Genomic DNA, 23,500 nt, shown 5'->3' with positions numbered 1-23,500 from the left:
TTGATTTTGTTGTTCTGCTTTCTGGTACTCGTGTTTGTAGGTGTGGGGTCGGGGGTTGCTTTTTAAAGCCTACTGGCTGCAGACAAAACACACGTGAGGAATCTGATTGTTTGGTACCAAGATCGAGCCGTGCCGACAAAAAGGGCCGCAACAGGTCGCGAAAACAGCGACGAAATGGCGCACTATATTGGACGGGGGGTGTAAACAGCCTCGAAACGATGTGGACACAAGAGGGCGCCTGACACACCCCTACCAAACTCGAATGCACCGCAGTGCATCAGCTCAGGCCGGGTTCAATACTTTTTTTTAAACTGAAAAACAAGGAAACATCCAAAACAAAAGAAACAAACACTCCACATAAGTCAAACACTCAGTACATTTTTATTCTATTTACAGTGTACAAAAATGACAAATAAAACATTGTAGCCGAAGTAAAAAATTGGGATGGGGAATTTAACCAAGGTAAATCAAATTTGTTACCAGCTTAGAATTACCACAAACCTCTACCCTACACCAAACACACCTGTCTTTTATTTACAAGCGCTGCCTACCTTTTTGTGTTGGCGGCAGGTGTAGCAGCTGTAGAGGGCTCCCCTTTGGATGGCAACATCTTTTGCCTCAAAATGCATACTTCCAACAGTAGTGTTTAACACCGGTGTGACTGGGGGCCACTTATTAGGGGGCCTCATTTTCAAAAGGGGTGCATTCATTGGGTTCGATCACAGTTAAAGCACTGACCAAGATGGACTTCCATTAGATTTTTTTTGGGTTCTCTATTTTTTTTAGGGGGGGGGATTGGGGGATGCGGGGGGATGCAACCATGTCCAACCTAGTTACACCCACTGGTGTCAGGGGGGGGGGTGTTTTGATTGAGGAGTTAGCAGTGTCTTGACAGCTATGCTAAACTGTTTAAACATTCTGAGAGTTATAATTTTGCTTCCTTATTAACAGCTAGCCATCTTTGTGTATTTAAGAATTTCTTTTAAGAAACATAAGAAAAGAAGGTTATTTTTGGTTTAAACACCTTTGTAACGAATACTACATGTATTTACCAAATAACAGGGTCGAGGCAGGTTCTTAATTTTTCATCCATGTTTAAGTACGGCTTATGTTAAGAAATATCCTGAATTTCTACTCAGAAATTCTTGTATTATCTCTGCAGTAAATGAACAAGCTGACAACCTGTCAAGATAGGAGAGATGCTATGAGACAGATGTATCCAGCTGGACATAACGAAAAATATCCATCATCAGATCCAAGACAACAGGGACTGACTAGTAGGGTGCTCATGTATCTTAGACGAGGAAAGGTCGTTTGTGACACAAAGAGTGAGGGGCAAAATAAACAGCATGCTACAGCATACTAGATATGTAACACCAGAGTCCTGATGATGATCAGTGCTGACTGCTGACCTTATGACCTCTCACCTCTGACACACGGGGAGCTCCTGTGCATTTTCACTTTAACACTTGTCATTTACAGATCTTCCAATCAGTTGTGGTTTTAATACGCACATGACGCAAACTACACAAAAGAAGGCAAAGAATGTAAACTACGGTTTTGTTGAAGGGTGAACCCCCCTCCCGAAACTATGTCTAGCCCATCCCCTCCACTTCTAGATTTTCTAAGTTATTTGGACATTTTACTGACCAGCAAATACATGTATCTAGATTTCCAAACAAATTTCTGGAAATAATCCTTTAATATGAGTTGATTCCAAAACCATTCTCCCCCTTGCCAAATATATAAACCACAACCGGTGTTCACATGAAGCCCCCTGGTAACCAGTGCTTTTATAAATCTGGCCAGAAATGTACCAACTCAATGGCACAAAATACCAACGTGCAATTGGTTAATTGATTAGTTGGCAAAAAACAGAACAAGAAAAGTTTCAAGCAAAACACTAGAATAATACAAACAAGGGACAACAGAACATCCGAATAAACCCTCTCCCCCAGACGTTTTGCCTCTCTGAAGGCTGCCTTTTCCACCAAGCCAAACTCAAAATCTTATCTTCTAACCCTTGTGATCATGAAGCCCTTGTCCTCAAAGGCTGTGTCAAAACAGCCTCTGTTACTTTTTAACCCATGGTGGTCTCTGTGTGTTTTTCACACTCAACATTATTCAACTAATGAAAGGAGTGTGAGGGGAAGAATTCTGGCTAGCCAACCCTGGTCTTGGGAGGTGATGTTACACTGTGAAACGAGGTTCACACTTGAGTTAGAAGAGGCAAACAGGAGATATGTCTGTAGGGTGGGCCAGCATGGAGCTGAAGGGGGGGGTGTACGGCCTAGGGGGGAAGAGGTTGGAGGGATGGGGAGACACCCGAGGTGTGAAACCAAATTTCTCTCTGTTTGCGGACCACTTCCCCCTGAATGGCTTGGGTCTTCCGTTACTGAGCAAACTTCTCCAACCAGCAGTCAGGGGCCAGATGCAGAGATGACCATGGACTGACCATGAGAGAGAATCAGATTGATGGGGGAGAAAATCCATTGCAATGCGAGCCTTGAGGTGAGGGCACGGTGGTGGTCTGAGGCAGGTTAAGGTCCTAATGGTCATCGGACTGCAATGAAACAAAGGAAAAAAAAACAAAAAAAAAAACAATCTCTCAGTGTTAATTCCCTGCGAGTGGGAGTTTAGCAGAGTATGTGTTTGACCTGTTACCACTTGGCAACGTTTTGCTAGAAAGACAGAGTGGCCAAATCTCAACAAGAAGATGCCGGGTAGCTTACTTCTCAGTTGCATTTTTTTTTCACACGAAAGAAGACCAGCTTGTGGGATGCACATGCATTATGGATGGATTCCATCTAGCATGCTTGATTTGGACCGGGCCTTTTTCATAAGGTGCGGTGGAAACGGAAAAGCCTCACTGTTCTAAATGGAACCTGGCCCTCTTCCCACCAAAAAAAGCAAAAATTTTCTGTACTCCAATTGGTATAAAGCTGAAGCTTTTACCAAAGACGACACCACTGCACTGCTCATCGAACATGAAACTCTGTACAAGCACAAAGCCACATAAATCGCTGTAAAAGTGTAAAAAAAACCTTTTGAGAAGAAGGAAAATGTGCTTGAAAATTGAAGTTAAAAAAGTAACTATTTCAGGACTCTTGTAAGCGGGCTGATGAAAGTCAAGCAATTTCACCTGCTCCAAAAAGTAAAAACTGACAGCAAAACTGGTCTCAGGAAGCAGCTGCGATTTAAAAAATGCACAGTGACACAAAGACATCTGAATTTGCTAAGAGACCGAAACTGATGAATAGTGTTGGCCATTTAACCCGGCTGAAAACTTACAGGAGAGGGAAAAAAATACAGGCTCATCACCCAATAATCCTCCTTTCCGCTCGGACGAGCTCTCAATAGCCCAGACATGTCACCCTCCTTTTGTTCTGTTAAATTCCCCCAAATCCTCCTTATGTCTCTCTCCTCTCCCCTTTGAAAGGGGCACCCAACCTGGGCCAGATTGCGCTATTGTTTCCCCCTGGTCCGGCATAGATTACATCTTGTGAATTACCTCCAATTAGCCATCCCACAATGGGAACGGATACGAATCATTGGTTTCTGCAGGCTGGTTATTACCACGACAGCGAGATGCACACACCCTCACTCCCCTCATGATAATCTCCGACTCAAGAAAGCAACCACTAGACATGCCGTCCAAGCTCATTAAAACTACCAGAAACAATTAACAAATTTCAAAGAGAGGGAAGGGAGGCCTACCCACACAAGTAATTATGAGTTAAGACTGTGTACGACCTTTCCAATCTAGATCGCTTGTAAATATAATCACACTGGTGTTCCATCCCCTATTTCTTCAGGCGAGGGTTAGAACTGGAGGACCTCCATTTCACTGCGCTGAGACAATGGAGGAAATCTCTTCCAATGAACAAAAGAAATCTGTGTAATCCTTGCCTTTGTGAAATCTACCACCCGTCTTTTCCGAGGTCATCACATTGTCTTGTTTCAAGCCCTCTCCTGCTTGCAATTCCCACGTTGGTGGCGAGTAATTATTTCACCTGTTTATGCAAATTATTTGTGATTGAATTTGGCACGTTCTGCTTCAGGTCTCTGTTTCCTTCGCTGTCTGTCCTAATCCCGACACAGAATCTGCAGTAACTTGTCAAATCATTTTCTCCTCCCCCCCCCATTTCTAAGTTTGGGTTAATCTGGGGCCAGGTAGCTACTCAACACGACTGCTAATCAACAGGGGACAAATTGCTTTGGAAGAGGCTGGCTCTGTGCTTAGGACTTCCATTTCAGTCTCTACACTCGGACAGCTCAGAGTGATTTGTCTCGGGTTTGTCTCTGTTTCCCTGTGCCCCCGTGGCCACTCTTCTGTGACGGTGTGTATCTGAGGTTCTTTTAAACATCTAATCACTGTAAAGGGAGCCAATCAATCTGTATTGTTTATTAAATCAAATATATTCAGATTTTGGAAGCACAGCTCGGAGTGTTTATTTCCTCTTTCCTATTTCCCTGCCCCCTTGGGGGAGGGGCTCATGGGGTATTGTATAAAAGAAGAAAAGATGAGCGTCAAGTGCCAACTATATGCACAATCCAGCATGCATCATGTTGAAACAGTTTTTTGACAGGATTAGTCAGTATTTATCTTCAGGCTGGACAGGTTGCATCATAAGAATGCCCCTCTGTCCATCCCTATCTATCCCTCGGTTTAGCTGAGTGCTATCCACTCTGCCATGCATGTACATTACACTGTATGTCTCATATCGTCTCCATTCTTCCGTCTCTTAACGGTACACAGGACTTAAAGATTAGCCACTGTGATATGGTTAAGACCTACTAATATTGCAAGTCAGATTTTTTGTTGTTGTTAAAAGAGTGGGCACCGGTCGGAGAGGGGTTGCTGTAGGCTGGGGAAGGGGGGGAGGTTCGAGTCACCCAATCTGGATCCCTCTTTGTTGCTGTTCCAGTGACTGCACGAGGGAAGTGATGAAGACGAGGGGGAAAATGCATCGAAGATGGGGGAGGGGAGGTCTAGATGTGATGATTGTTACAAGGTGTGGGGAAAACGGAGTGGGGATCTCCTGCTGGCTGGCGTCACGAAAGAGGTGTGAATGTGGCGAAACAACCCCAGTCACGCTGCATGCCGTGCGTGCGGCCTGTGATGACTCATGAAAAACCCCTTCTGTACGGAATGTCAGATGCAGTGCAAAGGAAACAGTACTTTGCAAGTACTGGTGTTCAAAGGTGTCTCAATCGCAATCTTTGGTTTTAAATAATTTTTTTTTAGGGGGGGGGTTGCAAATTCACTCTCTCTATTCTGCCTCCCCAAAATGCTTTCCAGTGTAAAACTACACAACAGCACTTACGAGGCACACAAAATCCATTGAGATGTACTCTTGAACACTAACTGGTCCACAAAAGTAAAATGGACAGAATAAGCCAGTGGGAAAAGGTTTTTCAGAGAGAGGAAGGCGTCAAATGCTCACAACATTTTCAAAGCATCCCACACCAGCGACTGCCATTCATTAAAGTTGCTCTTTGCACAACATCCAGCGAGGTGGTTGAAGGAATACAAGTAACCCATATGATGTGAGATATGGGACGGAGAGAATCCCCCCCCCGCCTTTGTGTTGGTCATTGTTTGATCGGAATCTCAGAAATTCTTTACAGACTTCTAGGGGGGATGTGTTAGGTAACAAAAGTCTAGAGTGTGCTATAGGCTTTCGATGCTATAGATTTATCTTTGTCTGCATCTGCGTCATACATGACCGCTTTCTCCTGCGACTCTCCGAAGAAACCCGCCATAATCCTGTTCTTGTCGTGGTGAACTCGAGGTTTCTCCACAATGTGTGGCACTTGGATCTGACATTTTTGTTTTTTTGGGGGGGGGGTGGAAGAGGAGGGGGATATACCAGTAACTGCCGTGTTGTTATTGTTATTTATTGTGCAGAGGCGGAGGATGTGATGTTACAGCAAGAATCCCTTGGCGGATTGGCCCGATGGTGGCCTTTCAATAAACGTCCCACCATCAGTCTTTTTCAATCACGGCTTGGCGGGGACAGTCAAAGCGCAACAATCCCAGTGAAGGGGGGGGGGGAGAGATCCTGACACCTCTGCTCTCCCCTCCGCTGGCGACCGTCTCATCTATTATTCAGGGCGTTACGTGGTGCAGTCACGCTCCAACAGAGTAAGGGATGATCTTTTACCATCGCTTGTTCCAAGTTTTTTTTTCAAGGGATGGCGCTTCACGTTTAGGGTCTAACTACACATACGAAGGCTAAGTTTCATGCAGCTGCAATTTGGTTAAAAGCAAAAGTATTTTAGGTTTTTAACAAACCGGTGTTACAGTCAGAGGTACCAATGGGAAGAGGAGGAAAAGGGGACAAGGCTGATTCGAGTTCAGAGACTTTCCTCCCAGAGATGTCCTCATGTTAATTTAGCTACTGGAAACAAATAAGCATGTGTGAACACCCACGTATGCATAACCACATGCAACCAATGTGCAAGTCCCTCAGTATGCTCAGCGCTGGGGACACACCGTTGCTATAAGAAGTCAAAGTTCCTCCTCGCTCTCTGAAAGAAAAGTTTGCGGCACAGAAAAAAAAGAGATTGAGGAACATACCCGGGACAGCTTTGCAAGTAACTTCGCCACCTCTTAATGTGACCAAAAAAACATTGGGCCTTCAGATCATTAATACAGGTTTCATTGGAAAGAGCAGAACTGGTACAATTATTCGACTGTGCCAATAGATGAACATTCCTTGTATAGATTATGACATGGATTTGGTTTCCTAACAAACATGTAAGGACTGAGAGTTCTGTGTTTCCACGACAGCAGCGACCTAGTTTCAGTATTTCCACTCTCTATCAACATCTATCCCATTTATATTCATCCAATTTGTAAGCTAAGTGCACATACAAAATATAACAAATCCTGACGACAGGAAACCAGTCTTGTTTTTTAAATTTTACCCTCAGCATCTGCCAGTCAATGAAGGTCAATTTTAAGAAGAAAAAAAAATCCCTCACTGGCAAGTACAAGTATGCCAAAAATTCTTTTTCTATGCGTGTGTGTGTGGTACTTGATGTTATTTTACAGACGTGGACAAACAAGACTGTCATGTGAAGTGCGGGGAGGAGGTTGAAGGAATCGACTGTCAGTCCTGCCTCCTTCTTTTACCCCTGAAATGAAGGCGAAATCATCAAACCACATGGGCAACACGGGTGCATGGCTGTCTTGCCACAATTTGCATCTGAGCACATGTGTATCAGTGGACAACTTTTTTAGATCGGGCCATTCCATGCACAAGATAAAAAGAAAGGATTACAAAAAAAGAACTGCTTCTTAAAATACACTTGCTAATCTTCCTCCCTGGCAAGCAAACACTGCCAAATATTCAAGTTCTCTTTGTGCAGCCAGCAAATACAAGTTTGCCCACCATTTCCCACGTTGCACTGCCAAAAATAGCCTTTCCTTGGCAACCGGTATTGTAAATTGGCCCCATCTGACTATTCAGTTCCCTTTACCCAACAAAACCCTGATTGCAATTCTCAGCTTCAAAGTTTCTCAGTCGATATGATGCCACTTAGTCACGATCCCCAGCCACATGATGTGTTTGAGTTTAATAGCTTCCAAATACAGTGCTCTCCACAACAAATACAAAAGCAAATTGAAACCTTCCATCACACCTCTGTCATATTCCACAGGTCTAAGGCTCTAACCAAGCATCAGCTAATTGCCTGGGTACAAAATTAAATCATGATAGAAGAAAAAAGGTCAGTTTTAAGAGAAAACAAAATCAAACCAGCCAAACAGAAAGTCACTGTATGATAACATCAAGTTGGGACTAATTGAACAAAGTTTAGCCAAAAGGAAGCTGAGGTTCACTCAAGACCAGTGAGTCTTAAAATCCCTTTTCCTGATCAAGAAATGCAATAAATTAAGCACTGTTACAAGTACGTTCACTACCACTGAGCAAGATGTGACAATAGCTTCTTGCCAGGGTTGCAGGCGAGTCCACCACATGTCCTTTCAGAAGTCCAGTCACAAGACCATTCATAAGTAACAGCCTGGTGAACGACGACAAAAGCATACGTCTGTCACAGTTCATTAGAATAGATTGTGACTAGGCATAAGACTGAATGCCCAGTAATGGACTTGACAAAAATCACAACAGCACTACTCTCCTTGCTGGGATAAAACACTCCACTGTCCTACTCGACACACGGACATGTATACAGGTTACATTCCAATTGGCAAACGGTTACCACCAGATCATATTTATCTGATGAGGGTAAGTAACCGGTCCCCATCGCCGGTTTCCACTTGTCAACAATGAACAATAATGAACTGGAACTGATCCATCCAATCATTTCTTACAATGCAACTGACTGCCATCAAACGGCAATGACACAAATTCTCTCCTCTGTTTACCATACTCATTGTGCTGGACACAGATAACTGACCCCAGCCAAACGCTGGTGAATCTAGTTGCCCCAGTTTCCAGGACCATGCATGGGAGCCTGATTGATATCGGAATGACCAGAAAGTGGTCCTCTAATAGCCCAATTTCTCCCCCTCTCCGACCATCAATCATGCAGCCCCTGCCGAGTCATCCGTGACCGCCGCTGCCAACTCCCAACCCCCCAAAAACCAACGGTCCAAGACTCAGAGAGTCACAGAGCGTGACCACACTCATTAACAACACTCCAACGGGCTTGAGCCGTCCAGTCCTTGCTCCAGCTGTCCAGTTAGTTTTATTTATCACACCAGAAAGGGCCGAATGGAGGGAAATATTGGTGTTTGATCACACGGAGCACTGAAATTGAATCATACTGGCGCAGCAGCTGGCTGTGGACTTATCTTTTGTGACTTTTCTTTTGTCCTAGACTTCCACTCTAACGCTAACATTAACCTTTTCCTCCAACTCACAAAAGCAAACAGTCAAACAAAATGTCTAACAGTTCAAACAGAAGAAGAACTGAACTGATGCAATTAATTCACACAAATCTACCTTTAAAAAGGGCTCATTTCATCAGGGTGTCATGACTTTTTGTAACACTGCCCTATATTTCTTACAATTCATTCACAGGAAGGGCCTTCACTAATCTGCCATCCCGCTCAGATCAGTCACAGTGAACAGAAAGCCTGATGAGAATTGCAAATCTGAATCTTTGGAACATCCACCAGGGAAAGAGTTTCTTGGTCTGAAAATGGCATAACTTTCATCCAACCAAAGAAATCTATTGTATATGTACAGTAGCTATGTACATGTAGCCTGGTCTAAAGGTTGTGAAGCCACCTGCTTTCTGATTAATCAAACGCGTACGCATGTACACACAAGCCCATTTTTAACTTTTTTGCCGCTTGACATGACAGAAACAAGAACATTCCACTGAACAAGAACGTCAAACATTTATTGTTGAACCTTCAAGCTCAGTGCATGTTGAAACATAGGAGATTATTTCAAGAGGATGCAAAACAAAATGGGAATAAACAACGATCAACTTTAAAATGGGTGATGTCAGGGAAACTAAGTAAACATCTAGGCCAACAGCCACACACAAACATCAGAACAAGAAATCCTTGCAAACAAACTTGGGTTATTCCAGAAATTAGGGGTCCATATTTATTTTTGTCCGTCACATCTGACAAATGATTTTGTAAGTTCAGCACACATTTTCTAATTTCCACGAGTGATGAATTAATGCAAATTACCTGCCAAACAAATAGTAACAGTTTGAAATCAATTCCGGTGATATTTCCACATCAAATAACAATGGTCAGATGTAACAGGAACACAAAAATGCCACACTTTTGGACCCCTAATTTCTGGAATTATCCAAAATAGCCAACCTTTAGGTTTTAAAAACCAAGCAAAAATAACCAACCAGAAGGATTAAGTAGAAAATTGACATGACCACACAACATGCTAATAAACACGACATTAGATCTATTGCCATTTTTAAGGGAAAACATGCTGCCTGCTACATAAAATATTCATTCAACTGAACAAAGAGGATGTATACTGGCAATACAATAACAATCACAGCAAAATAAAACTAAATCTAATTCATAATTAATATCAGCTTTACAAACCAGACAGCTATCATGCCTTTCTGTCGCTGAAGAACCCAATTAAAAAAAGAGCCTAGGGTGAAAAAAAAAAGGGAGCCAATGGTTTCTTTTTTTTTCTCCGGGAAAACAACCTCCCACATGGTCTGAGATCTCTTCCTGCCTTCAAGGTAGATAGCATGAGAGAGAGAGAGAGAGATTTCTGAGAGGTGTTGTTGCCTATTTAGGTGGACAGATGGAAAATTGGCTTCTTGATGGCGGGACAATGTGAGCACAGAGCCCCGAGAACCCAACCAGCTGAGCCACTGCTAGAGTCAGGCCCCAGCCCTGCCATGCCGTGTGACATAAGGGAAAAAAGCCTGTCCGGCCGGTCGGCACGGTGACGAGAGAGCACCGTGCATAACCCTCAGGCAGTGTAACAAGTACGAGATGGACGACTGGAGGCAAAACGAGGAGGGGGGGATGTGAAAGACAGAGGGAGAAAGAGAGAGAGAGAGGCGATTGACCATGTCACGGTGAATCACTCCGTGTTCCTGACGACAGCTCGCTGGCTTGGCTGAGCTGAGCCTCGGCTGCGGGGGTGACGTGGATTAGTCGGGGATCTACACTGGAGATTTAAACTGGGAATAACAGGCTTTCTCCACGGTAATAATGCTATTCATTGGGATTCCGTGTGTTAATGTAAGCGCAACATCAGGGATGATTCACTGCGGAATGAGAGTCTGGAACACTCAAAAAAAATTGCCAAACAGTGAGTGTGGGAAATGCAAAGCTGGGAATGAGGAGGTAAATGATCAAGGAAAAGAGACATTCGAGTTTTTAAAATTATCCATTAATTTGTGATACAAATCTTGCTCGGTACACATAAATGAAACTTTGGCCATTGTTTGCTGAAAATGAAGAAACCTGTTGTTTCATTACAGGAAGAGGAACGTAAACCGCGGAAAAAGGACAAGTAGAAATTGGAAGGAAAAGGGACACACAGAAACCCAGAGGGGAAATACTAACTGTGTTCATGAAAGGAAAAGGAAAGTGGGAAAATATTGCTGATAGAAATAAGATTGCAAGAAAAGGAAAAGGTGTTGATCCTTCTCTAAACATGAAAGATTGCATAAGTTGGCAGGATCTTGAAGCTATGGCAACAAGAAAACACTTAACATCATTACAACAAATGGCTTTGCTTATAATTCTGCTAAGCCTTCCAAAAGGCCTCTTACTGCCATATTACAGATGCTGAACTTGAGCCATCACACCCTGAACTAATTTCAGAGAGTGAGTTATGAGATGTTGAGCCTTAAACTCGTTGATGCAATGAATATTGCTCTTACATCTTATACTTTTCTGATCTTAATTTCTCTTCTTTCTGGCTCCTTGGTTTCCATACAGCTGTCATGCTGGAGATTTTGTTTATTGTGCACTGCTTGTACGAGTGGCAAGTGATAATGGCGACATTTGTCATGCTTAGGTTACAGAATAAGTCAATGACAATATTCTACATGACTTTGTTTCAGAGTTTCAAGCCTTGCTCTGCTTGACTCCCTGTAATATTTCAATATTTGCATGTACGTTACTGGTTTCAAAGAGAGCAAGCTGAATGTTAGATACATGTATCTCATATATCTTAGTTGAGACAGGAGTTAATAATCAAATTTAGTGGGTTTAGACATGGTCCATGCCCAACCAAACCCTGATGAACAAGAACAGTAGCTGGATTTGAACCAAGACCGTGGAAATAAAGAAGACCCGGCAGCACCAAACACAAATTAGTTACAAAGCTTGAAGCAACTAAAATCAGTTTGCAAGAAGATTGTGATATTTCACAGGATCATTGGCCATGTATCCTATTGTGCCATTTTAAGGGCATTTTGATTTTCATGCTAATGCACATTTGCATATTCCTTATGAACAAGTGTGATGTCATGCAGGGCAGAAATCTCAGTAAGAGCTGCTGCTGCACTTTTATTTTATGAGAAAGAGCTTACGAGCAAAGTTTTCTGACACAGGTTTTCTGATTTGTCTGGAAAAGCATGGAAAATATCCAAGCTAAAAAGTGCATTTTTCAAGGAGAATAAGGCAAAGGATAAGGCAAAAAGTTTCCTCACCTTTAAAACTAGAAAGTTGTGCAAACAAGTTCTTAAGCAAACTTCACTTTGTGGACCTTAAAACACGTGGATTGACGAGGGCTTATAGATTAACAAAATGCAGCAAGAGAAAGTTCACTACTGGGTCTGAATAGATCAAATCATTTGTAATCATTTAGATGGACTTGTAATATTTGGAGTGTAAACATTCAGACAGAAGCCAAGTCCTTAGTAATCCCCCTTTTCCTGTCTTGTCTTGTCAAAATATTGTGCACATATTCGAGCTTGAAATGATAAATACAAATGAGATTTCCCATCTTGTTTTTGCTTCTTTTTTTCATCGTTTGCAAATAAGTTGCCGCAGCTATTGAATTAACCAACGAAGCCTGAATGGAAGCTGACTTCACGTCTCTGGAGAACTCGACCATTGACATGTCAACGATCGCACTAATTTTCAGTCGGGAAAATGCTCTGGAGTGCACAGAGGCAGAAGGGGGGGGAGGGGGAAGCATCGAGCACTTGGAGCCCAAAATGCCAATCCAGAGAGGAGTCCTCGAGAACCAAACTCTCTTCCTTTTCTTTTTTACCCTTTGCTCTCTCACCAAGACAATCTCAGGGGATTTGCCGATTTTCAGATGCAATCAGGAGAGCAAGAGCGTACCCCGGGGGGATCTCCCCCTATTCCCCCCCCCCTTTGTCGTGCAAACACTGCTCGCTTTGGCTGGCCCCAGCCTGGCTACAGGCAGCCTGGCGGCAAAGCACCGGCGAGCGGGGGGGGGGGGGGGAGACTGCATGCATTATTCAACAATCTCGCACCCCGTGTGGGTTTGAATAATAGATGAGGCAAGAAAGCTGCGGCGAGAGATGGATGGCCTTCCCGGGGGGATCCTCCTTCTGCCTCCCCCCCCCCACTTTTTTTCCCAAACTGGAAACAGCAACTCCTGACTGTAAATTGCCTCCATTTTCCGAACCCAATGAGGGGTAAACAGGGAAGATGTAGATTGGGGTGTCATTAGCTTCCTAACTGACATTAAAGGCTTGCGATTCCCCCCCCTCCTTGCTTTTGGACGCGGGAGGGGAGCAGACGGAAAGATCTCATGATGCGGCCAGAGGATAGGCCAGGTTGTCATGGGGATAGATGAGAAGAGACCACTGGTCCCTAGATGACAAGGGAAAAGGGGGAAGAGGAATTCTGTGGCAGATGTTATTGGTTCTCCCCCGTCGCATTATCGCCAATTATACCGTTATCTTATTTCATGGAATTTGGAGCTTAATCCGGTTTCGGTGTGTGATTTACTTGCAGGGGATACACAATCTACTCTCCAAACAGAGCGGTATTTATCAATTTATATCAGTTCTGCTTCTGCTTATATATCGAAGCCTACACGAAATCAAAATAACATCTGCAACTTTGAATTCTACTGTAGAAAAATCATATCAACAAAATGCAAAAATCTAACAGTTCAACAGTTAACCCGATACCTTATTATTCACAAAAAAGTGCATTTTAGATGTGATTAAAACATGTCATCTTCCCTTTCTCAGAAAGCTCTCAATCATAGCGAACAATTCCTTTGAAACCTTTTCCTAAAACTGACAGCAAAATTATATGACAAACAATTGTCTGGATAAAATATTTATTTTTTTGGGGGGGGGACTTAATCAGTTCCTAAACAAAAATATTTGAAAATCGTGTCATGCAAAACTTTAATACCGAGCACTTGTAAACTTAGGTCTTGTGATCTTAAACAAGAATTTCTTGTAGACTCAACGTTTTATATTTAATATTTGTAAATAAACTATTTTAGAAAATGATAACTTTAAAAGATATAAATTGTGAATGAAAAATTCTTACGAGAATGACAAAAACTGAAGGTCTGATAAAGGAGAAACAAATTGGAAATTTCTGTACTAATTTTGCACAAATTGAATGGTAAAATAAACATGCATTTAAATCCACCCCCCCCCCAAATTTTCAGCTGTAATTGCACTCATAAGTGCAGAGGAAAAGAGAAATGGGTCTTCCCAAACAAACTTTATATGACGGTGAAGAGTTGCTGGTACAAATTAAGCTTACATGATACTTAAGAGACTGGCTGGACTAACATGTATGTTAATAAGAAAAAGATTACGTCGTAAATCGGTTGGGAGCCAACAAAGGGTCTGAATGGAATTAGCCAAGACTCTAGGCCCTGACAGATACCTACCAGTACTAAAGACAGGAGATTTGCATTGTTCTTTTTTTCAGGAAAATATTGGACTGCTGTTTTGGTTATGAGAAGGAAGCAATCGCTAACTCTCTGGATGGTTGGTTGGTGAAGACAAGTGAAGATGTTTATCGGAGCCAGCTAGCTCAGAACCTAAGTATCTGATCCATGATGTCAGGAACGGATTCCAAATTTTAAAACAAGCAGGTACCCATAATCACCTAAAAAGGTTTGAAAAAGATCTTTGCATAGGGAATTTGTAAAATTACACAAAAATTCTGGCTATGTGGAATGCTGAAACAAATTTCATTTTTATGGTCATGTGGTGTTGATGAACGTTTTGGTGAGACAAAACTGACAACTTTTAATGTACTTTTATGCTTGCTTCTTTTGTTTCTTTGAATAAACCTTTTGCAAGTTAAATTCCAATAAAATCTGGCACACCGAGTTATCTGATTGCACATAAACAACCATTTGAATTCCCCAGACTAACACACTGTTGCTACACGCATACCTCGTGATTTGTGGCAAGCTTTTGAATAGCAACCACCGTCTCTGGAATAGACTTGTTCCTTTGTGCCCTTCTTATCCAATGAATACAGTTTATTGGTGCAAGGCATCTCTTGGTAAGCAAAAGCTTGCCCGGAATCACAAGGTACAAATATAGCAACATTATTTTTAGTATGGAGGATTCAATTGTTATGTTCATGTGAATTTAAAGAACTCAGTGTACCAGATTTTATTCAAATTTAACTCGTAAAAGGTCTATTTGTAGAGTAAGGGTTCTGGTACCCGTGCTAGCGGGCTGGGTTTCCCCACACAACCTTCGTTTTGCACTATTTTGCTAGACATTCCTGAGGACTGCACATTGCTCACCACTAGAGTGCTGAAGCCTTGGTCAAAGCCTTGCTTGTGCAAGAACACTTTCAATGGTTTTAACGCAAGTGTTTGAGTGTTAATATGGCAGGTTTTCAAAACCTGCCCACAAAATCAGGCTGAGAAGGATTAGGGTTAATTCCGCATTTCCAGCAGTTGGTCCCCATTGTGAATATTTACAAATTCTGGCCAACATCCATAGAAAATAGCGACAAATATATAAAACGTGTCCTCAGCACAGCATTATCCAAAAATAAGTGGCTGCAAAAATGGGCACTTAACTGGAACTTTGGCAATTATTTAGAATTTGCTGTCTAGAACCCAGATTAAGCCTTCAATTTTGTTTTGATTTAACTTTTCAATTCTCCATTGGAGGGGTTGATATTTACACCGTACCATCTGCAAATCTCATCCTTCATGTTCCCTGCTGCTCGGGGAAATATTCCCCTGTTCATCACTTGACTGACAGGCATGCCCTATCGTTATCTCGGGTGCTGCCCAGCCAGGAACGTGGGGCTTGCCTCAGCAGGTGCCCTGGTATGTTTACGTTGTCGGACACAATTAGTGGTAAGTTGCCAGTCAAACTTGCGGGACTTGGCGTGGGGCTAGTGACAGCAGGACAGCAGAGACTGCCAACTGGGAACGCTCAGGATTCTCTGTGTGCCTCTAATTAAAAAAGATAACAGTGTCTCCTCCGTCCATCGATGAGAAAAGATAGGAGGTGGGGGGAGGGTCGTGTGGCTAGAAATCAAACTCTATAATCAGGTGGATGAGTGCATGAACCATGCTCCTAAACAAGGACCGTGGTGACGACTCTGGCCTGCGCCTGTGTGCCTCACTGGCACTAACCATGAAGAGTCAGCCAGCCCTTATTTGGTTGAATCAAGGTTTTTGACAGAGGCACCGCACCTTTGCTTCCTGTGCCGGCAGTGGGTTTAAAAATCCTGGCCAATCGGGAGTATGAAAAACTTCCGCTGACAATTTGGACTGTCAGTAGATGGCCAGACAGCTACATGTATGGCAGAGTACCAGTGATTTATCTAGAATGACAGTTGAGTCCAGTCAACCCCAATCTATTGAGCCAACTCCATCCTTTGGAAACAACTCTAATCTATTTTTAAATATCTTCCTAAAAGAAAAAAAAAAGAGAAATGAAGGGGTGGGGGATACATGCCAAGTATTCCAGACGATACATTTCAGTCTGGTTTCTTAAATACCCTGGTAACTCTCTCACAAATGGCAATGACCCTTCTAGCTACAGCCATGTGTCACGTTTGGAAATTAACTCACATGGGCTTATCAACTCAGACTCATTTCATTTTCATTTGGTGGAGATTGCAGGCTAACAATCTTGCACTTTTCCCAACAAAATGTAAATAAACTATTTTAATAATTTTTTTTGAGGGGTATTAGGCTTCAGTGGTGAGTAAAAAGCTACGATTCCAATGAATTCATTATCCCGGTACATCTCATTTGTTCTCACAAAACAGTCATAAAAACAGCAAACCAAGGATTTCTCAAAAGTGCTCATGGCACTGTGACTGGCAAGCCTGAAGAAACCTCCTAGCGGCTTGAGAAAACCGTGGACAAGTGTTCTGGTGAAACAAACACTAGAAAGGATTACAAACCCCAACCAACATGCCCACCTAAGCAGGTCTGGAAACCAAATCGTAGAGGGTTAAGTCGAGGAAAGATACATGTACATGTACCACTGTGCCAAAAAAGCTGCCTCCGCTGAAACCCGCTTACACTTGGTGCGAAAGTGAACACTGACGCAAAATTGTGACATGAGATCAAATCATTGAACTGGGAAGCTGAACTCATTTCCACTGGATTGAATCTTGCTGTGAATGTTTCACGATGTCAAGATTGCTTCCCCGACATGTTCATCCCAAAGTGCATGTGCCGGTATGAACAAGGTCTTGAGCCTGTGTGAAGTTTGACAGCCTCAAGAAAGAACTAGCTGAAGACAGAAATTCTTCAATCGCTGCATTTTGCCGGCAATGGCAGAAGCAAAACTCTGACTCCGAGAAAAAACGAGGAAAGGAAACTTACGAGAGGAGTATGGAAAGATTGGCAACGGATGAGCGTACAACGTAGCGGGGATCGTAAAACACAAACATTACAAAATGTAAATGATGTGTTGGTAAGAGCAAGAAGACACAAAAAAGAGAGACTGATTGCTAACCAGGCTAGAGAAGAGAGGCAATAAAATGGAACCAACTTACAACACAAAGACAGCCCCCGTGTGGGAACAGGAAAGGAGGGAGACTCCAGTATGCATGGAGAGAGAGAGAGAGCTGCTGGTGGGTACAGAGACAACGGCCAGACAAAAGCATTCAAAAGAAATGGTCTAATACGGTACATGTACTAGTACATGTACGGGAGGGGCCTTTGCCCAGGAGTGGGACAATGCAGATTGAGGACGATGACGGCGATGACCGCACATCTGAAAGCACTCAGAATGAATGGTTAACGCTTACCCCCCCAAAAAAAGAAGCTTTACAATATAGTTCAGCCGGTTCTCTGCCAACCATCAATGGACTACCATGTGTATTGAGTCTTGTTTCAATGTGCTGTGGATACAGTTCAATTGATGTGCGCACAGTGTCTTGCATTGATGGAAAGCATTAAAATATCGTTTTGCTGAACAAGTCCGCAAGTTTTTTTCAATTGGGCACAAAGATTTAAAGTGACAGGAGAGGAAAAAACCAAAGAAAGTCCACGTGATTCACTTACTACAAAAGAAACTGTGGTTGAATGAACCTCTGAGACTGAGATCAAGGGAGATGGTATATTGTATCTGTTCTGTTTGTGAAAACACATTAGGGTTGGCTGAGTCATTGTAGATGTGTAGTGTGACTAGACCATGGCCCACAAAGCACACAGGGTGAGTAGGCGCATGACTCTGTGAGTGCAGGGGCAAGGTACAGCAGGTCCATCATGCACGACTGTGTGTGTGTGTGCGTGTGCGTGTGCGAGCAGGGACAGAGAAGCCATCGCCAGCACTGCACCAGATGGTCAAACGCAAACAGACACGATCCTCTGCCAACACACTATCCCCAACTTGAAAAGAGCTATGATTCTGGCCTCCGCTTGACAGAGAGGAAAAAAGGAACGAAACAAATCAGAGAAAGGAGAGAGAGAGAGAGAGAGAGTGAGACGGAATCACTGCTCTCTGACAGCCAAAATCGCTTAAGCGTCCCGTCCGACACAGCATCAAATGACAGGGATGGAGGGGGATTACCGAAGTGTAATTACTATCATCGTGTTACCTGGGACCCCCCCTTGCATATCAGAGTCCCACCGCACATCACATCGGCAGTGGTGGTGGTGATGGGGGGGAGGGGATGATATGCACGGCAGCCACTGCTGGTCTGTCGCGGGCTCCCCAGAATAACAAGTGGCTGATGCATACTGCTCCGTAAATCCGGCCCGGAAAAGTCAACAATCCGAGTAAAGGGGGATAGCGCGGAAGTACGTGGTCCCGACAACAATGGCAGGTCGTGTAACGATCGAGACCATTAAAAATTCCTGATCTTGTTAGCGTTTGGCCGCCTACTCGTTGCAGGGAAAAAAAGGAGCACTTCATTTGCAGCCTATTCACACAACCTAATTGACTCAGATTGACAAATATCAATGCCACAAATTGAATTAAGCGTGTCCAACAAAAAAAAGCCCCCGCCTCCAAAAAGAAAAGCGTATAGCTAGGATCTTTTCTTCCTGTTCGGGCAACTTGCAGTAATACCTGAAGTAAAGTAAACCGATTATTTCTGGCACCTACTTAAAACAAAACCGCTGCTCATTTGGGCTATCTCCCTGTCACAAACACTAATGAAATTAATTGCACATTTATGCACTGTAATCAAATCCAATTCTAATGCTGCACATGTGCACGTGTGGCAACCTGCACAGGAGTCGTGAATAAATTCTGTTAATGGACAACCAGGACAAGAAAAAATCAATTAATTAGCATTGGTACGGCCTCCTGCATCTCAGTATCATCTGCATCAACCCCATGCATGTAAAGCCTCATTCCATTGCGAGAGATTAGTAAGTTTCTCTATCAAATAAACTCAGCGAGGTTCATCAATACATGTACCAGACAAAATCCCCAGTGTTTAATTTGGGCACGCTGTCTGGTCTCGGCTGCATCGTTCTCACATCAAATCAGACATAATGAAAGGGGAACACAATGGCAATTAGATACAAACGGGAGGGTGTATCGGTGTTAATGTGATGTTTGTGAGTCACAACTAGTGGTTACATGTATAAATTCACGAATCAACACGTCCTATAAGGTGAAAGTCTTGAATTGAGGGTACATGCTCTCTTGCCGCTGAGTATTTCCGGTATCTTGGAAGGCCTATGCTATGGTTTCTTTAGGAGGAAAAGACTTTGTATTTTCCCAACAGGTGAAAAGCAGACCTGTAACAAGAGCAAAGGGGAGACTAGAGCAAGGCAAAAATCTCCGGGGTGGTGTTTAAAAGATGATGGTGTAAGTAGCTACGAGGGTGAAGACAGGGCATGGGTGGGTACAGGATTCTCCTGGTGACATGTGAAATGTGCTCTACAATGACAATTCCCACAGATTTTTTTTTTTTTTTGGGGGGGGAAGACTCTTTCCAAAATGGCTTCCAGTCTCAAATTTTCCTACTTTTTACAAAACTGTAACAGGGTTCAAATTGTGCTGCTGGCAACTGAAGATACACTGGTGAAGCATTGAGGAGCACAGAAAGTGGGGATGGAAGACAGGAAAAAAAAGGTGCCAGGTGAAGAATTTTTCTAGTCATTTATATTTTTATCTAATTGAATTTGTTCATTCATGGCAGACACCCATTCATCTCCAAAAGCCAAGTCCTTTGAGAGAGTAGACTCGAAGAAGTGAAGACAGTGAAAGGGTATTTCAGTACATGAGAACAGGAGAAAAAAAAACGAAACAAAACAAAAAAAAAACACTCTGAGCTAATTCTCAGGCAAAGCTAAGAAATCAAAAACAGACCATCAAATCCAGTCCCAATGATACATGGGTTGGGAGTAGAACTGGGACCATCTGAGGTGTAAGACGAGGAATAACCCACTGCACCAAACCAATAGCCAACCAGGATTATCACTCAAGATAAACACTGACTGCCTCTCACAACCATGGAACAAGAAAAATACCCTGGACTGTGGGTGAGTGGCACTTCACTGTTGTCGGGCCTTGGGGGCAGGCAGCAAGTTGTCAGGGCTTCCCTCCTTGTTGGCTCAAGTGGCTGGAAGTGGAGTGGGTGCGATAAGTCAACAGTGGTGAAAGTTACACCAGGGAAGAGGATGCCCTGTGCAGTCTTCTGTCTCATTATCAGAAGGTTTTCCACACTCTGAGCATGAGCATGTGAGTTCTTTGTGGAGTTTGATTAGTTCTCTGGGGTGTACCAGATGAGTTAATAGTGTTTGTAAGAATTTGGTAATAATGTTCAGACTGGGTTTTTGTTATTGCACAACATCTGTGATTTACCGCAGCTTTAAAGCGGATAAGGGAAAATCAAAAAGTACACGGATCTACATGGTAGATAGCATGTAGCTGGGCTGGTAATATATGATACATAATTCAAAGCCTGTTAAACTGCAGAGCCAATCCTTTATGGACACTAGACATACCGCTACATGTCTTCATGACAACTGAGGGTAACCAAATGCAGTAGATAAGAATGAACTGGAGGTTGGACCAGTTCCTCATGAGTTGCACTTCTGTTGCTCTACCTATAGTGGGGGGGGTGTGTGTAAAGAAATGGATCTTAATCTCAGCTTTAGGTTGAACCCTAGACTGCTGAAGCGCAGTGAAAAAAGCTTCGCCAACATCAACTTTTCAAATGCCAGCAGTTTATGACAAAACCTTTCAGGGTGTCGCCAGATCATTTCCAATTCATCATGACATTTGCCGACAGCCCGTCGGCAAATGTCATGAGTGTGATTGTGGTCTCATTCCCCAACCTGACACGTACGTCACCCCCAGTCCCCGTCATCTTCTCCATTCTTGCCGACATCGCCAGGATTTTGCTGACAAAAAATGACGGAGGGCGAGGGGGGGGGAAGGTGTGACACCCCCCACACCACCCCTAGCAATGCCCATGAAAGCTTTTCAAAGGCCGATCAAGGTGAGGGCTGCAAGAAAATAACAAGACAGAAAGAAAATTGGGGAGGGCAGAGAAGAAAAGCCTGTGGCAGGGAAACGTCTTAGGCACCTAGGAAATCAGGAGGAAGATCGGAAATTCTAGCATGAAGCAGTATTTTGAGAGAAACGTCTAGAGTACATGTCAGAATAGACATATTACATGATGACGTTGCGCTTTGTTTACACGTTAGGCTTGGACCGTATTTTGGTATTACGGAATAGTCGCGCTATTTTTTGCAATACCAAAAAATACCAACTGGTGATCCATAAATACTGAAACACTTGCAAATACCATATGAAATTTGGGTACCATGGTATTCTTGCTAATATGTTTTGAAAATACATGTACAGGAAAACCACCGTATCACTGTATTGCACCCCATCTATTGCGGTACAAGTCACCCGGTGTCATGTCTGCAATGTCACGTAGACTTGGTAACATGAAACTTGAGCAACTGCCAAACCACCAGCCAAAAGCCTTTAATTCAAGTTTTATTATCCCCTCTGTCATTATGTTTGTGGTTTTGGGGCGCATGTTTTCAGAGTCTGACTGGGAGTCTGAAGTAGTTGCTGGCATTCCCAGTGAATGTTGCTGTTTGTCTCTGTTGCTTTTTGATGACAGACCCTTAATTAGCCCACTTCAAAGAATATTGCGGTGCCAGTGAACATTGTGGTTTTTGCGGCTACAAATATCGTGGTATTCTAAACTGCAGTACCATCAAGGCCTGTCACGTGTGTGCTTTCCCACGGCAGTGAGGTGGAACACATGATCCATCCAACTCCTGTTGGAGAGCGCACATAAAAAGAAAGCGTGATGTCACTATTATTTTAGGTCAGTTAGTTTTGGGCATTGTGAAAGCACAGGAATGTTACCAGACGGGGAAGCGGGTGGTTACATCCCACTGCATGATTGTGAGGAACAGCCTGCAAGAGGCTATCGCAGCACATTCCGTGATACAATAACATAGAAAATGCTGAGCGAAGACACAGAACGACTACGTGAAAGGGGTGCCAGGGAAGCTGCCGAGTTATGCCCCATCAATCTGACAACATGTCCCCCTATCTTGTCCAGCAAGGGAGAGATGCAAAACCGAAACACCTGCCCACATTAAACGGAGACAGATTAATTGAGATCAAGTTTAGTGAATGAATGAATCCCTCTAACCTTGGAATGGAACAACACAACACACATATACTGGTACCCCACACTGGAATTACTTTTGTCAAGGCAAAGCTTAACAACCAGAAACAATGAAAGTTCTGCTGATACAGGTTTCCCACAGTCAAGCGCTGTCTGAAGTAGAAAGTGTTACACATGGCAGAGTCTGAGGTTTGTTTTCTCTCTCTGACCGGACCGAGTCGCATCCTTGATTTCTCCTCCCCTACCACTCTGAATTCCTTGGTCTCTATTTAGCACCTCCCCTATCGCTCTGACCTCGATGACACCCTGTGGGCTCAACTAGGGTAGGAACAAGGCCTCAGCTGTGCCAATTTGTGGCAGGGTAAACACACAGTGTGACAGTCCAGGGGAACCGTACTGTCAGTCAAACCTCAACTAATAAGGGGGAGGGGGGGGGCAGGAGTCTCTGTGATCTGATATGTCACTCCCAGGGAGGACAGACCCTACTGCAAGACACCTTATCTATTAAGATAGTCACCGGAAACTTTAATTGTCTCTGATCCCCCCCCCTCACCATCCCAGGGTTCCGCTCTCCTCACCTCGTCAAGCTCCTCCTCTCTTGCTGCCATGTGCACTGTTTGCCTCCATCCCCAGGCTCGGGAGTTCTTGGCCATCAGACTGTGAGATTTGATTACATTCTCCACGATAACATCTGAGAATGGCCAGATCCAAGATAAGGAGCCAGGAGTGGGCCATGGGTCTGTTGCTAACGGTACAGGCGGGCATGTTCGTGTAACTTATCCCCGTTTTCACGGTGTCATCTCCTCAGTGATCGGGAGATCAGATACATGAATTGACAAGAAAAAAAGTGCAGGTCAGAAGCAGTCAGGAGTAACATTATTCACTGACAGCCTGCAGTTTGTGATTCTTCGTTCAAAGTTCAACTAATCAACTCCTCCCCCTCCAAAAAAACGCATCAGGGCCAAAATCTTAAAAACCCCTTTAAAACACGATTTGGGTTAATAA

General features: G+C 43.4%; 1 protein-coding gene across 1 annotated transcript in view; it reads right to left on the bottom strand.

Moving 5' to 3' along the window:
- Positions 1–358: 358 nt before the first annotated feature.
- The window catches only part of LOC110984850 (putative RNA-binding protein 19), a 61,989-nt gene continuing 38,847 nt past the window's right edge, over positions 359–23,500 (bottom strand). The window contains exon 27 of the mRNA XM_087141034.1: positions 359–2,563. The gene's annotated coding sequence lies outside the window, so the exon portion shown is untranslated. The remainder of the gene's footprint in view (positions 2,564–23,500) is intronic.

Source organism: Acanthaster planci, linkage group LG09 (genome assembly GCF_054643075.1).
Source record: "Acanthaster planci isolate LZ-2023a linkage group LG09, COTS_SCS, whole genome shotgun sequence".
Taxonomy (NCBI): Eukaryota; Metazoa; Echinodermata; class Asteroidea; order Valvatida; family Acanthasteridae; genus Acanthaster; species Acanthaster planci.
The sequence above is the reverse complement of the archived record's forward strand: the minus strand, read 5'-3'. Positions and strand labels throughout refer to the sequence as shown.